The sequence below is a fragment of the Rattus norvegicus genome, chromosome 16 (assembly GCF_021556685.1).
Source record: "Rattus norvegicus strain SHRSP/BbbUtx chromosome 16, alternate assembly SHRSP_T2T, whole genome shotgun sequence".
NCBI lineage: Eukaryota > Metazoa > Chordata > Mammalia > Rodentia > Muridae > Rattus > Rattus norvegicus.
In genome coordinates this window covers 58,993,377-59,010,031 of record NC_141549.1, presented here as the reverse complement: position 1 = coordinate 59,010,031, position 16,655 = coordinate 58,993,377, and the positions used below count along the sequence as shown (strand labels likewise).

Genomic DNA, 16,655 nt, shown 5'->3' with positions numbered 1-16,655 from the left:
TATCACAAGTCTGTTAGCATTCTGTCTAAGCTCCACCCCACAGTTACCTGGTGACAGGTATGCCTGACTCACCATAAAAGGGGCTGCTTTGCCCCATCCTCACTCTCTTGCTCTTGTTCTTGCCTTCTCATTCCCCCTCTCTTCCCACACCCCCTCCACACGCTCTACTTCTCAATCTCCCTCTGTCTCTATCTCTCTCTGTGTCTCTTTCTCTCTCCCTTCCTTCCTCCCTCCCTCTTCCTCTCTCCCTCCCTCCCTCTCCCTCTTTCTGCCTTTCTCTGCCTCTACTACCTTCTTGACTTCCCTCCCCATTTCCTGAATAAACTCTATTCTATAATAGTCTGTCGTCGTATGGCTGGTCCCTCAGGAAGGGGGTGCCTCTGTAGGCCCCTGCCGAGGTACCCTGTTCCCCCATACCTAACTACACCTGCGTAGAACATATCCCCATCTCTTTACTTTTTGTAAATACATCAAGTGCTGAAGAGCCTTTGATCTTGACATGGAATACTAATCTGTCTTTCCCTGTGGTCTTGATCCAGCTACCTGCATATTTCTTTTGCCTCCTTCAGTCTTTCCCACAAAGTTATGTCTCTTCCATTACAAACCACGAACCACTGGTACAGCTTCTGTGTGATCTTTGTTTTCTTTTATAAAATAAACCAGTCCTGTGAAAGAAACATGAATGTTATTAGAATCAAGAACAGAACGGGCTCTGCCAGCACTTAACAAATACAAAACACTTACGAAGGACTGAGTCTTACCTATTGTTGCCTGCAAGTAACTATTGTAGAGACATTTGAATATGCCAACATGGCTGCTCTGGCAAGGGATCACATCCAACGATATTCTAGGTCTGTGTGATCCAGTTGGAATGAGGCCGAACCACACACCTTTAAACCTTGTGGCTGGAATCCAGACATACACTTAGTACACACCTTTAATCCCAAACATGTCTAATTGGGGGGCGGCCAGACAAAGTGATGAATCAGAGGAAGATTTGACAGAATATGTCCAACTCTCATTTGAATAGCACAGGACAGAGAGGCTATTTTGTCAAGTCAGTCAGTGGGGAGTCAGAGCTATGAGTGCAGGGCAGTGGAGTTGAGTTCGTTCAGGAGCTCATGGAGTTCAATGCAGTCAGAAAAGGCAGTTAAAGCCAGAGAATGAGAGTGGCCAGAAGATTAGAACAGATTGCCAGAGTTAGTTTGAGGTCAAGCAGAGCAATTCATGAGACACTGAGAGAAGCCAGGTAGAATCAGTCAGCTTGGAGATGAGTTTGACCCAGAACAGATAAACTGAACCAGGCAGCCAGAATTTAGAAAGAGGTAGAAAGGGTGGGTTCATTCAGCCGCAAGCCGCTGAGATGGCAATTACATCTGGCAAATAGATATTTTAACAATCTATCACAAAGACACTGCCTGAATCCCAACCTTGCACAGAGGCTGCCCTCAACCTCATACACGAAACACTTCTGCAAGGACTTCTTCCTATCCAGCAAATAGATACAGGGTCTGTTAATAATAACTCAGCCAATGATTGTTGCTTAAAAGTATCTTATTTAACTGTCTTTATCTTGTCTTTTCTGGTGCTGGGGACTTGGCTTTGTGATAAGAAGGGGAGGTAGGAATAGAACATGCAGTTTAGAGCGAGCACTGGAAAGCCATAGAACCAGGAATGCCCTAGGTTTTCCCAAGAATACCAGAAGGGAGCTTGGTATCTTGTAACTTCCTCGAAGAGCACCCTTACCTGGAGATGATCCCGAGGGCATGGCCAAAGCTCAGGACACTAATCTCTTCTGGAACTGAAGCTTTGGATTTTCATGGTGAAATAGGTTTTCTCTCATACCCAATTTTAGCCCAATCCATAAATGATGCTAGGGTTATGGTTTAAGGGAAGGAAATGCCACAGTAGTCTTGATCAGAACTCTACAGAGGCCCATTAGAGGCCCTTATTTCCTGTGGAAAATAAGATAGAATCCCTGTTCTTAGGTAGACACCTAACATCTTTTTTTTCCCCCTTCAAAACAGGGGACGTCTGGGTATCCTTGGCCATCTTGGAACTTGCTCTTAGACCAAGCTGGCCTTAAATCCTAAAGAGATGCGATTGCCTCTGATGAGATTAAAGGCGCAAGTCCACCATTGTCCAGTGAGACCTAACATTCTAGTTTTCCGAAAATATGTGTTAATACAGCAGGGCTTATCAATCATGTGGTTGAGACCATTCCTGCAAACAGAAAGGCCCATTTACCTTAAGCCTTGGCTAAAGAGAGCAGAGAAATAATTATCTCTGTAGAGGGATAATGTGCTTTTCCTTTCTGTAGACTTCACCATTGGGCTGTTGGCTAACAGAACTGCAGCTGAGGCTGTTCTCAGGTCCACTTAATTTTCCCGAGTTATGACTCAGAAAAGGGTAACTTTTCCTTTTCCTCTTCTCCATCTCTTTCAGCTCATCCTGAGCAAGCTTTCTCAGGCACTCTGGGGTTTTTTCCCCTTTCTTTCTCCTGTAAAACCACCCCCACTTCCACCTCTGGCTGCTCACAAACAACAGCTTTCTCTCTTCCCCTGAGACAATGTTAATACGTGTGAGGAAATGTACCGCTTCACGCTCTGGGGTTTTTCTTTCGAACACTAATAGAATTGTCCTTGGGCTGTTGTTTAAGTTCATTTTTAAATTCTTTTATCCTGGGAACTAAGAATCCTGACAGGATGCCTCAGTTTCCCTGTAACTTATGGTACCCCCTGCACAGCCTGTTTCTGGAAACACCAGTGTTCTGCCACTGAGCTAAATCCATGTTCCTGTCCTCTTCAATTTTGTATTTAAAAATTGCCCCTTGCCTCAGCCTCCTTGAGAACACCCACACTGTGCTCCGTAAATCCTCTGAAGAATCTTATTTTCCCCTAGATTGACATTCTCCTACCCTTATTTATTAGTTAATAACTATTGCGATTTCCTAATATTTAAAAAATGTCTTTATGTATATAGGTGGTTTGCGTACATGTATGTTTGTCATGTGCCTTGTGCCTGGAGAGGACAGACGAGGACACTGGGTCCCTGGATCTGGAGTTACAGGTAGTTGTGAGTTGCCATGAGGGTGCTTGGAATCAAACTTGGGTCCTCTGGAAGAGTAGCCAGTGTTCTTAACTGGTGATCCATTTCTCCAGCCTGTGTTAATGATCTTCCCCATGCCTCCATACTTAATCCTTGACATTGCACTGAGTTATTGGGAAAATTTTAATGCCCTTTTCTGCCCAGAACACTGTCCTTCATTTTTATATTTTCCTCGTTACTTTTCCAAGTTTCTAAGGCAGTAGGTGACAAGATCCTACTGGAGTTTCTAACACATGTCATTCATAAGAATCATGGTAGACACTGGTTTAAAGTAAAGACCTAGGCCTCTTACCAACACAGTATTCACATCGTAGGCATAGGGCAGAGGCAGATTTGTAAGAGTCACAAGATGCTTACATTCAAGCAAATACTCACCCAGAACTTCTATTCTTATTACTGACAGCCAAAGGGGGCCTTTATGCTTTCTTTTTAGAATGAGAACACATTTGTAAAGAAGAGTGGCATGACTAGTTACAGTATATTTCTGACTTGTTTACACTTGAAAAAAAAAATGTCAGCGTGCTTTCAGAACAGCCATATAGTAAATAAAAGGAAGAGTATATAGTAGTGAGGGAAATTAGAAAGAGTGCAAACACCTCTACAAGTTTAAAAGCGGAATGGTAGAGCGTAAGGTTGCAAGGAGCACTTGTAAGGTATGAAAGCTTTATAAACTCTCACACTCTTCTCTGACTTTCAGTTATCACATGACTGACTCTAGAACAGTGTTTCTCAAGGCTCGCTGTGCAGATCAGGCTGTTCCCTGCCCTAAATCGCTCTGAATTGTGTAAAACATTGGCTTCCAGCCTATGCTGTTCCCATTTTACAAGCAGCATTTGGCTCCATTTTTGGGTGCAAATATAGAGGCAGAATAACTGTACCTCATTACACATGTAGACTCGACTACCTGCCCAGTCCTACCATGATGCGCAAACTAATAACTAACTTAGTTATCTTCTAGGAAAGATTACTGCCCCATGAAGTCATCCAAGTAGCTTGGAACTATATGATCGCCTGGGCACATTAAAACTATCCTGAAAAAACAAGGCTTGGTGATTTATGGGCCACACTAGGAAAAAGAAGGGTGCAGGAGACCCACACTGATCCCACAAAGAGGCTACCCAACACTGAAGGCAACAGCTACCACTGTCTTCTGACTACCTGTTTGTGTGCAGGCACTGATAGGAAGACGACTGCCACCTGCTTCGGGGCTTCTGCTCAGCTCGGTCCCAGGGTTGACAGAGCTGCTTCCAGTTGCTCTCAGTCTGTCCATTCCTTTATCTCTTTGAACCGGGTCCTGTGCCTGGCCTTCATGGCTTCTGCAGTCTTGCACTTTTCCTCAGCGTCCCAACTTAACCCTGAGGCCATTCCAACATGGCTGCCCTCCAACCACTCTCCATTGCAATGACTCTTTGCATCTCTACTAGCTACCTGCTCATGTCTACCTTGAGGCTCCTTTGACCTCCCTGAACTCTCTTGTGGTCTCTTTCAGCCTTTTGTAGCTATTCTGTAACACACACACACACACACACACACACACACACACACACACACACACACACACAGAGTCCCTGCGTGATGTGTAGTATGTGACCTGAGACCACAGTGGTAATTAAAACTAGACTAAAAAAGCCCAGTGCTATCCATGATACACAGACTAATAACTAAGTTAGTCATGTAGTAGAGATGCTACCCCAGGAAGTTACCCAGGTAGCTTGGGATTATACAAATGTATGGCAAATTGTTGGCAATGAAATGTTTACAGCTTATAAACTTGTTATTCTGTAAATTCTAACATTGTGGAAAGACACTAATGTGTTCATGTGTGTTTCTGACATATTTTATTCAGGTCACATACCTTCAAGGTCAATTGCCAACGAAATTACTGTAGCACTTGTGATATCTGAGGCTCAAAGTGCTATTTAATTATATTTCATTTTCTTACACAATGATTTCCTGCTCATCACTCGTGTCTTCTCAGTGAAACAATACAAAAAAACAATTGTGCAATTGAAATACCTGGTACAGTTGCTTAAGACGCTGGCTCTCTGGAGCCAACTTTCCTCCAGGCAGCCAGGAGAGGGTCAGGACTACCTCTGCCCTAAGGAGTACATGCCACACAAGAATGGACACGCACCTCCCGAGGATGGAGCCATTTCAGGATGGGGCTCAGAAAGCACTCAATTATCAGAGACTTAGCAGGAGGATAAGTCAGCCCTGTGGAAAAAGCTGTAACTAATTTTTTCAAGTCCCTCCCTTTCTGGCTGGTGTGATGTAGGGTGGTAGTGGTGGTGTGTGTGTATGTGTGTGTATCTGTGCCTATGTGTTTGTGAGTATGAATACATGTATGGAAGTGTGTGAATGTATCTGTGTATGTGTATGTATTTGTGAGAGTGTGTGTGAGTGTATGTAAGTGTATGTGTGTATATGTGTATAAATGTATGTGTATGAGTGTATGTGTGTGACTGTATGTGTATGTGTATATGCGTGTATGTGAGTGTATGTGTGTATATGTGTGACTGTATGTGTATGTGAGTGTATGTGTGTATCTGTGTGTGAGTTTATCTGTATGTGTATGTTATGTGTGTATATATGTGAGAGTGAGTGTGTGTGAGTGTGTGTGTATATAAAGTATGGTATAAAGCACAAAGTGCTACTCGAAGAGCTGCTACTTCCTATGTTGTACTTGGCATCTGTTTTACCATGTGCTGCACCCTCTCTATTGCCACAGTTGATGCTTGGACTTGTAAATGTACTTTAGAAGGAATTAGGAACTCTTATCCCATCAATTAACTAGAAAATAGGTTGTTTTAATTGTTCCCAAATCACAGACAATTCAAATAACTATCAGGACATGGGGGATGGACTGAGAGAACAGAATTGGTTTTGAAGCGGAGGGGACAGTACAGAAGAGCAAACATAAGCTTAGAAGGAAGGTAGTGGGGTAGCATTGGAGGACCCACTTGCTTGGGGCCCACAGATTTGGCTACCATCCTCACTTGTAGCATGAATGAGAGCTACCGGAGGCTCAGACACTGAGGATGTCTGATGTCTGCATGGCTGAAACCACACTTAGCTGAGTTCCAGACTCAGATTTATGTTCATTTCCGTGAGTGTGGCCTACCCAGGCTTGGTATCAGATGCTTGGATTTCGTCACTGGAAATTCTGGTTCAGGGACAAGAGAGGTTGCTCTGTGTGTAAAGATGCTTACTGTGACTCCTGATGACCTGCCTTCAAGTCCTTCAGACCCACAAGGTGGAAGGGGAGAGCACTGTCTCCTGACCCCCACATGTTCACTGTCACATGTGTGTCTGTGTGTATAAGTTAAAAAAATAGGAAATGTAAAAACTAAATATGATTCAGGGCTAAAATATGATTCAGGGCTAAGACTGGCTGTGGGCCAACAATGTTTTTAAAATTTGATGTTAAATTTGATACATCTTGAGAATACAGGTCTGGCCTGTTCTGCTTGACCTTGCATAGTTCTAGCTTTTCTAGTCTGTCTGTTACCAATCTAATATTAAGCAGGCCACCTACAAGCAATGAACTGAAAGTGTATGCAGACAGTATTGCTGGAGGTCCAAGCCCAGCCTGGGCTGTCAGTTCCAGTATTTGGAAGCTCCTCCATCTTGCTTTGCTTTCCAGTTCTTGGGCTAGCAACATTCTTACTCCTCCCAAAGCAGTGGCTCTCCTTCTGTTCTAGGGACTCTCAGTTCCTAAGGTGCATTTTCTAGTGCCTAGATGCTTTTTCATTTGGAAAAAAAGAAAAAGAAAAACTGGAGAAGTAGGGAAAAGCAATGCTTCTTAATATCCCACAATGCACAGGGTGGCCCCACCCACTGAAGAACTGCCCTATAGTGACAAGGGTGTGAAACTTGCCCTTGGGCTCCACCTCAGACTGCCTTTTGCCAGCTCTCATTCTGCCAGAACAAACAGTAAGTAGTTCACATTCCTGCATGTCAAAATCACCCGGGTCCTCGAATATTTGCATTGCAGATTCCCAGGATCCAGCCTTAGAGATGGAATCTTAGCTGGTCAAGGACTTGGGCCCACAATTTTCACTGTACTGAGTGCTGTAGATAATTCTGAATAAAGTGATAGGAATTATCTGTTGCCTGTATCCTTACCTTCCCTGCTTAAGCTCTGAGAATGGGCCGTGCTACCAGCTCCTACACAGCTTCCCTTAAATCCATAGATAAAAAAACACAGACACAGTTGTTCAGTTTCAACTTGCCTTTGGACGCAATTGCTGGGTGCTAGCTACTATCTTCCACTGGGAAAAGTGTGTTTTTTATTAATATTTTTATATTAATATTCTTACCACACCTTCCATCTGTCCTAAACTTTAGTGGCTCAGACACGTCCAGCCCCTGCTAAATGCCCCCGGCCATCCATCTGTAGGAGCAGCCTCTATGACCACTCCATTTTGAGATCTCACATGGCTCTTCAACCCTTCTCCATCAGAAGCATGGTGAAACTCTCCTCTCCTCCATTGTATCTGTCTCTTTTTCTCCAGGGACCCAGAAGTCCCACCTATTCCTTCTGTCCAGCAATTGGCCCAGGCTTCTTCACTGACAGATCAAGAACCACTGACAGCATCAGAACCACCCCTACATCTCATCTTTTCTGTCTAATAAAAAATAATAAAAATAAAACCCTCTTCTCCCAGACATAAATTGAACAAAACCATAATAATCATGTAAATTATACAGTATGATATACAAATGACATCCAGTCCATTATATATGTCAATTATATAAAGTACTATACCATTATTCCTAACTTAAAACTTAGAACCTCTAGATTATGTTTGGATTTTAGCCTGTAATGCCATCTGAAAACCATGTCTTCTACTCTATAACCGCTCTTTCAATGTTAAACAGCTTGAGTTTAATTATGAGACTAAAGCTAGTCTTTAACCCCATCAGAAATCTGAGAATGGCTTAAACATTATTACCTGGGTAGATAGGAAGCACCAAGCATAGATTCTCAAACTTAAACAACTGTAGACAGCCGACTAGCTGGACAGCCCCCTAATTCCTCACAGTGTTGGAGCATCAGTCTTTAGCCTTCTGGCCCAGGATCATCTGACAGACTTTTGCAAAGCAGACTTATTAAGGACTGCTTGCTCTGTCTTGGCAGAGCCAATGGCTGACTATTCTGCATAATGTGTCCTTTTTGTGGACATTATTTTTTCTGCAGATGAAATAAGCAATTTCTACCCAGTGGCTACCAGTGGCTCCAAGTAAGCAACCTCACTTGGAGGTGAAGTTGTTCATTTTTTTCTTTGAATCTAGAAGGGAATGCTGTCAGAAGCAGACATGTCTCATTGTCAATTGATGTGGATTTCCGTTGTGGTTTGCTCTGGAGTTATCTGTATTTTGACGCTAGTCCCACTGCCTCAAGGACAGCTGCCTAGTCACATACTCAGGATTCAGGTGACTTCCCCAGAACCTTCTCCCCATTTAAGTTGTAAAATACAAGTGAGGGCAGGTACAGGATAGAAGGAAGCCTATCATTGGATGAGAAGGAAGGATGGGCAGGAGAAAAGTTTGAAAAAAGAGGAGGAGACTGGAACAGAAAGGAGGAAGAGACAGGAGGGACAGGGAGAGAAGCCGCAGCGGGACAATATGGCGGGTGACGTTAGGATTCCATGCTGTACCTTTACAGGTTGTTATGAATGTTCTTAAGGGATGGGTGTGTACTGGGTTTTGTATGTTTAGGTGGGCAATTATATCTTATCAATTGGATCAAAGGTTATTGTGTTGTGTGTTCTTTCATGTGCAGATTTAAATGTAAGGGAGTGTGGGGTGGCTGGTTGGGCTGCCACAGAATTGGAATGTGTGCTTCTGATTTCTTGGGACACTGAGGTGACAGACCTAGTGGGGTTAAAAGATAGTTTTATTTTTTATATTTTTACAACAACAGATTTCTGATGTTTTTTGAAGACTATCCATCTATAAGTTAATCTGAACTGTTAAACCTTGACTACTCTTAGCTATTTCTAGTTGAAATATATCAAAACACTCTTCTATAATTAAATCAGAATCTAACAAACCATGAGTTTGTTATCTAGCCCTTAAATTGCATTGCTTAATTATCTAAAAACAGTTTGTAATAACAGTTATTAGAAGGACTGGGTCTAAGATTTGTATTCTTAAATGAGTTGCATAGGCACAATGTCTATCTAAGAGTAACAATATTAATTTCAGATTTGTATAAATATAAGAAATTCATACCAATGAAAACCTTAAATCTGTATCAAAATAAATTCTGTACCAATGTAAGAAATTATAACTTCAACAATTATAACGATTGCTACCAACTAAGATTATGGCTACACAATCCATGTCATTCATTTCTTCCCTGTTCACAATTATAACCATTTCCAAATTACCCCTTAAAATGACAACTGCTCTACCATTGTAAAATAACCGTCACCAAACCTCAAGCCCAGGGAATTGGGCTGAGCACTCTCCATAACCATAACTTCTTCCTGCTGAACAGGGGCAACAAAAATTCTTTAAAGGGGTAGGAAGGAGTAGGAAAATTAGGAAATTTGGTTAGAGTTCAGAAAGTGAGCTTTAGCGTCTGTTATCCAGGCTCTGTATGCTTAGAAGGCTCAGGGTTTGACTGAAGTCCTGACTGGATTTGTCTGAAAGGTTGAATGAGGCAAGACGACCTGCAGTCTATGACAGTTTCCAAAGCAGTTTTGGGCAGCAACCGGAAGCAGGGGTCCAAGCAGGTCAGTTCAGCCTGTCTGAGGATCACAACCAAAATAGTAATACCATTAAGATATCCATATGGATTGTGCAGGGTACACAGACTAGTTAAGGATGATGAAATTCTGCTCCTTGTTTGAGCATGTAAAAGACAACGGTCTTTTTATGAGTTAATTTTTATTAATAATCAATTATAATAAGCTGTTGTTCAATTATCCTCTGACAAACATGGCCCACAGTGATCGATGCTGGTTAATTTCCAGCACCAAACACCAGCTTGGTCTGTGAGACAATCTGCCAGATGATTGAGAATACTGCAACAATATTCTGCCTTCTTGAATGGCTTTGTACAAAGTAGAATGTGTTCCAGGCTTCCTTGTTACCTCATGCAGCCTTAATAGTTCCCTATTTTAGGGAACTATTTACCCTTGTGTGCAAAATCAACTCAGTTCCTGATGAAATAATACTCATTAACAATTGGCATCAATCTGGGCATGGCGATGGACGTGAAGACACACATCTTTAAACCTAGCCCTCAGAGACCGAGGGGGGGGGCAGATTGCTTTGAATTTAGAGCAACATGAGTTCCAAGACAGCCAGGGCTATATAGTGAGACCCTGTCTCAAAAGGAAAGCATCAAAACTGGGGAAGGGTTACTCCTCTCCAAAGACTTGTTTGATCTACAATGATGCATATGCTCTCTAAGACAGGCAGGCAGGCAGGCAGACAGACAGACAGATGGGAACCCCTCCATCCTCTGAACACTGCCTGGCTCTGGAGCTTACAATGGTGGAGAAAGACATGTACAATTAATTAATCACTGAGACTGGGTCTTACCATGTAGTCTGGGTGCCCTGGAACTGTCCACGTAGATAAGGCTGGACTTGAATTTACTGACGTCTACCTGCCTCTGCCTCTGGAGCACTTGGCTTAAAAGTATGCACTACCAAACCTGCCCCATCGAGCTTTCTCACTAAGGCTGTTAGATCACTGGTGTCAGACTGGGAGTCTAGCAGATGAAGAATACATGTGTGTAAACATTCTCATGTGGTCTATATTTTCTATGTGGAGAAATCCTGTTTAAAGCAGTAATGGCATAAAAACACATTCTGGCCAAATATCTCCTAGCTTACCAGTCTGTAATAGTGACGTTATCAGAAATAAGATTGTCCACACCCAAGAGTATTTGGGTAGTGCAAATTGAAGTCAATGGATATTTTTTTTAGGAAAGAGAACACAGTGTTGGGTGGATTGGGAGGTGGGAGTGGACCCGGGAGGAGTTGGAGAAGAGAGATGAATATGATCAAATTGCATGCATTCTCAAAGAATTAGTAAAATATTATTAAAATAATAAAAATTCAAAAACAAAATAAGGTTACACGAAAGTAATCCTTGGGGAAAAGTTCTCATCCTTAATATATCCTGACTGCTCATATTTTTCCGATTAGAGAGTTTCAATATTTTTGTGTTTAGGCTCACTGCCTCGGACTGCTTTTAAGTACGCGTGGCAATTAAACATCATATACTGTGTCTTTAGAAATTTTTACTAGATCTTTTTTTATTCTACCTTCTTTTTACCACTTCAATTTCCATCAATTCTTAGTTTGTTTGTTTGTTTGTTTTTCTGGTTTTCTGTTGTTTTGTTTAGTGCACACCGACTAGTTCCAGTATCAGGGCACCTTGGAGTTGGTTTCATTGGCTGCTTTTTCTTTTGAGTGTATTTCTTTAGATATTGGACTTAACTGGTTTGCATCCTAGATTATAGGAACTCTGGATTTTGTTTTGTTCTGTTAGAAAACAAACAAACAAAAATACATTATTTTGCGTATTTTCTGAATTTGTGTGCTTTGCCGCATGCATATATGTCAGGAGAGCATCAGATCCCCAGTAAGTGGAGTTACTGATGGTCGTGAGCCGTCATGTGGGTGCTGGGAACGGAACCTGGGACTTCCACAAGAGCAGCAAGTTCATTTAGCCACCCAGCCTTCTTTCCAGGCCCTTGTGGGAGAATTCTGATTGTTTTATTTAGAAGGTAGGTAGCTTGATTAACCTGTCTCCAAATTCAGTCTTTTTATTGTCGGCTTCAGTCAAGTTTCTTTTCAGTTCTGGTTTTAATTTGGCTTCTTTTGGGGAGGATTTTGTTGCTCTTTTTCTGTTTTGTTTTTTTTTTTTTTGTTTTTGTTTTTTGTTTTTTTTTTTAAGACAGAATCTCACTGTGTACCTTAAAGTAGGAACCCACTATGTAGCGGAGTCTGGCTTAAAACACACAGGAATCTGCCTGCCTTAGCTTCCTGCCTGCTGGAGTTGTGCACAGGACCCCACAGCAGGTGCCAGCTGGAACCTTGCTTAGGGATGTGTGTGAGAACGAGTTTCTCTTTCGTGGCTTTCTCATGGTCAGGACTCTCTCCTCAGGATGTGTGCATGTCACACACACACACACACACACACACACACACACACACACACACACACACCCTGAACTTTGATCCCTCAGTTTGTAAGGGTTTAGCTTTGTGGATGGTCATGACTGTAAGTGGCATTGTCTGGGGTCTACCTAAGATATAAAAATACAACCCCTTACTCAGTAGGAGAAAATCCCTTCTGCTTTCACCTTAGTTTTGGTCACTCTCCCTACTTTTTGATAATTAATAAAACAACTGATCCAAGATTAATAATCTCTTTTATGCCCAAGGGTTAGCCTGGTTAAAGACTCCACTCAAATTCCTACTGATTTCTCTCTGTGTTTCCCACAATTGGAGGACTGAGGTTTCGCAAGTAAATAAAGAAATCATTAAAGTAAATAAATGAATGTATATGTTTTTAAATACATTAGCTATTAAAATGGAGCTCCTGGGCCAACTTTGCAGACTTTAGGCACTCTATGCTCATCTGCAACTCAACATTGCAGGAGTTATGTTTATTGGGTTATTCTAATTTTTCTCTATTATTATTGTTGTTTTTTCAAGACAGGGTTTCTCTGTGTAGCACTTGCTGTTTTGAAACTCAATCTGTAGGTCAGGCTGGCCTAAAAGTCACAGAGATCCACCTGTCTCTGCCTCCTGTGTGCTGGGATTAAAGGCCACCGTGCCTAACTTTCCCCTATATTTTATAACTTAAAGATATCAGAGGGCTGGAGAGATGGCACAGTTGAATTCCCAACAACTACACGTTGGCTCATGACCATCTATGAAGGGATCTGATGCCCTCTCCTGGCATGTAAGTGTACTTACAGAGAGAGCACTCCTACATTTAAAAAAATACGTAAATTTAAAAAATTAGAACATTCAAGACCAGCCCTGTAGTTTACTACCCAAATTATTATGATATAGCTATTTCATGGTAGTGTTCGTTTGTGATGTCACCATAGTTAGCACTGTCCAAACGTGGAGTTCAGAGCAGATGAGCTCCAGTATTCTGTGGGGCTGTAAATATGAAATCCATCTCATGAATGGAAATATTAGAAGTAAGTTAAAAAGAACAATTGCATACCTCTTCCACCTCTTTCCAGACTTAAAACAAAAAAAATTTGTCACGTGGTGGTGGCACACACCTTTAATCCCAGTACTTGGGAGGCAAAGGCAGGCAGATCTCTGAGTTCAAGGCCAGCCTGGTTTACAGAGTTCTAAGATAGCTAGGGCTACACAGAGAAATTCTTGCCTCATCCCCCCCCCCCCCCCCAAAAAAAAACCCCACAAAAAACCCAACAACAACAAACCCTCCCTTCCCCCTCAAACCAAACCAAATTAAAGAACTCGATAGCAATGACAGCACTTTTCCCTCAGATATTTTTTTTTTTTTTTTTTTTTCCGGAGCTGGGGACCAAACCCAGGGCCTTGGGCTTCCTAGGCAAGCACTCTACCACTGAGCTAAATCTCCAGCCCCCCCTCAGATATTTCTTGTGTGTTCTATCCGAAATGAAATTTCTGACTCTGTTCAATGCATGGGTGTGGGTCCTGTGTCCGCTCGCTCGGCAGCAGGGAACAACCCCTAGGCAAGGCGGGATGCAGGAGAGCTTACCCCAGGCCTTCACAGGGTGGATGCTGGGCTGTAGAGGAGCCCCAGACACTACTCGGTGGGTGGGGAATCGCAGTCTGAGGTGCGGGACAGATGGAGCTGGCTCAGGTCCCTGGGCCTGCGGTGAGGCCTGGCCATCTGGTTCTCAGACTCCTGGTCACGGAGGCACTGCTGGGAGACGCTTGAGAGCTGAGAACGGAGTTGAGGACTGAAGGTTGGATCGAGGTGGGTGGGAGGAACTCCGGCTGGTCCCACAGGGAGAGTCCTTGGTTTGACCGTGGCAGATAGGTGTGAGCTTGGGTTGGTGGTGACCTTGGCTGAGAGCACAGAGAGACCTTCTATGAGAGATTAGACAGCTGCTCTGTAGGTGAAGGCCTTCTCCATGGCTCCCCAAGGTGGATCCCAAAGAAAAGAGGCAGTCCATGGTTTCAAGACATTTATTGTCATGGCAGAAAGTGGAATGTGTAAAATCATAACCGAGTTCTCAGGGTGGGCCTGATATTAAACACCTTTTGCAGTGAGGGATGTCTGGGAAGGAAATCTTATTGGCTAAGCCCTCCAGGGCTTTAGGTACCTCGTTAAAATGGAGATCTGTCTTGAGCCTATGTGACCACAGGTCACTTCCTCTACTTGTGGAGGGGTTTGGGGTGTGGCCCTTACGTGACTGTGGTGGCCACCAATCTGTGGGGAGCTGTGGCTAGTGACAGGGACCTGGTACTCAGGAACAGGCAAGCTCTTACCATCCTTTTAGGGTCTCCAGGGCGTTTAGCCTTAGTTGAACCAGAGACCACGCTACCTTTCCTACAGTCCCACAGTTTAGTAGGTTCTTAGGCCTGTGGGAGACGGCTCTTAAAATCTACTGGTCTTATCTACTGTGACAGACAGAATATACATCTTCCTTTCATTTGGCTTGGTGTTCAACACTGCCTCATAGCTCATAAAAACCAAATTTGTATTTTCAGAGTCTAATGGGGACTTGGGAACAAGAATCTAGGGTGCTGCCTTTCCTTAGTGGTCAGTAAATCTGACAGGGTTCTGTGTGCTGCCCAAGAGGAAAGGCTGTGGCAGTTCTCATCTGCGCTTATTCATTCTTCTTTGTGTGCTTGTTTCTCATCATGATCTTGCCTAAGAGTTTTTACTGGCTACTAAGTGGACACCTAAGTAAGAAAATACAGAAAACAAAGTATAAGAAAATTTAAATATGAGTAGGCCTTCAACTCAACATTAGTTCCCGAACTGCCGCCTGACCAAGTTGGTTTGACTGTGACTGTGACCATATCTACCGTCAGCTACATAGAAACAGTACAATAACTTACGCTCATGATTTGAAATTCTTATTCTTTATAATCTGAATGTTTGAGTCATCGTTATTCCCTGCTTTCTTATCTTGTTACTAAGTATTTTTAAAGCAAAACTGAGAAACAACTGAAAACCCCAAGTAAATTAGTAAACAAACCAAGGAAAGACCAGAGTTCAGAGAACCTGAAGTTGCAGGTTTGTCAGACTACAAGCGCTCACCCAGTGTGAGCCTACCTGCCTCTGTAAAGCTGCTATCTAACATGTGCTGTGCTTGGAAGTGGCCGGTTGACCTTTCGCTGAGCTAGGCTGTTTGGTAGCTCTTAGGAGCCAGGAGTCCTACTACAGATTAGCTTTCAAGCAGACCCAGTGCATACATAGTGTGTCCATATTGTTTAAGAAAATAGTTGTCCTTTTTTGTTCTCTCTAGAGAACAGAGCCCTGCACATTCCCTTGGTCTTCCTTTGTGGCCTAAAACTCCTCTCTAGACAGTCTCCTATCAATACTGTCATGGCCTCTTTGACTTCTTTCACTTCCTTACCCACCATCACTTCCTTTATACGTGTTCCCCTTATTATTCTTGGTTCATTCCATGTCGTTGTGTTAAAACTATTACAATAAAAAATTGACAAGGATGTGAACAAGTACCAGAAGGGTAAAGAAAGATTTCAGTAGACCAATTTCTTCTTGATTATTCCATGAAAATGTCTCTTCTGACCTTTTTAACCCCCCCAAACTCAACTCCCATTCTATTGCACCCAGACTTGGTACATGGCCCATGGCCCAAGTCCTGGTGTTGGAACACGTCTTTACACATCCATCAGTGAGACTTTGGACCACATACCATCCGTCCTCACCACCATAGCAGCTCTGTGTTGTCCTTCGTCACTGTCACAGACCCATCTGAACCGTGTGTTGGAGCTTCACATAGGATCCATAAAGTCACACATGATACAGGTCTCACATGGGAGGCTATTCAGGGAATGGGGAGGGGTATAGAGACTGCCTTGAGTGGTGGGAAAAAAAGGGGATGGGGAGAAGGAAGAGGATATAGCGCATGCACAGGAGAATGTGAGACGCGAGGCAACAGTAGGAATGTGTTGCCTCTTGGCAGCTAGTGACGGTGTGTCCTGCTGTCACAGGGCCCCTTGGGTGCCCATGAAGATGCCTGATTGCTAACATTCTTCCCTTTTGTTTATTATAAAGAGGAAGAACTAAAAGGGAAGTGATGGTGAGGCAGGGTTAAGGACCTCGGTTCCCTTAGGTTACTTCCTGCTATCTGAGGGTGTCATCATTTCTAGGGTGCAGTTGATCCTCACCATCAGGGCACATTTGATAGTCATTAGCCTCAGGCTCCGTGGCCAGCAACTGTTCATCTTGTAAAAATAACTGATTGTTTGGTTGGGAATTTTCTGGATTTGTTGTTGAAGAAATTGATAAAGCAGGGTGGGAACAGTAACAGCAGAAAAATGAGAAGAAGAGGGGTCAGAAAGAGCGCTATCCACTTCTAAAAGAGG

The 16,655-nt window shown here is 43.0% G+C and overlaps 1 protein-coding gene; it reads right to left on the bottom strand.

Moving 5' to 3' along the window:
- Positions 1–16,655, bottom strand: part of Erich1 (glutamate-rich 1) — a gene marked incomplete at its 5' end in the record, with an annotated part of 52,793,804 nt that overhangs the window by 24,654,332 nt on the left and 28,122,817 nt on the right.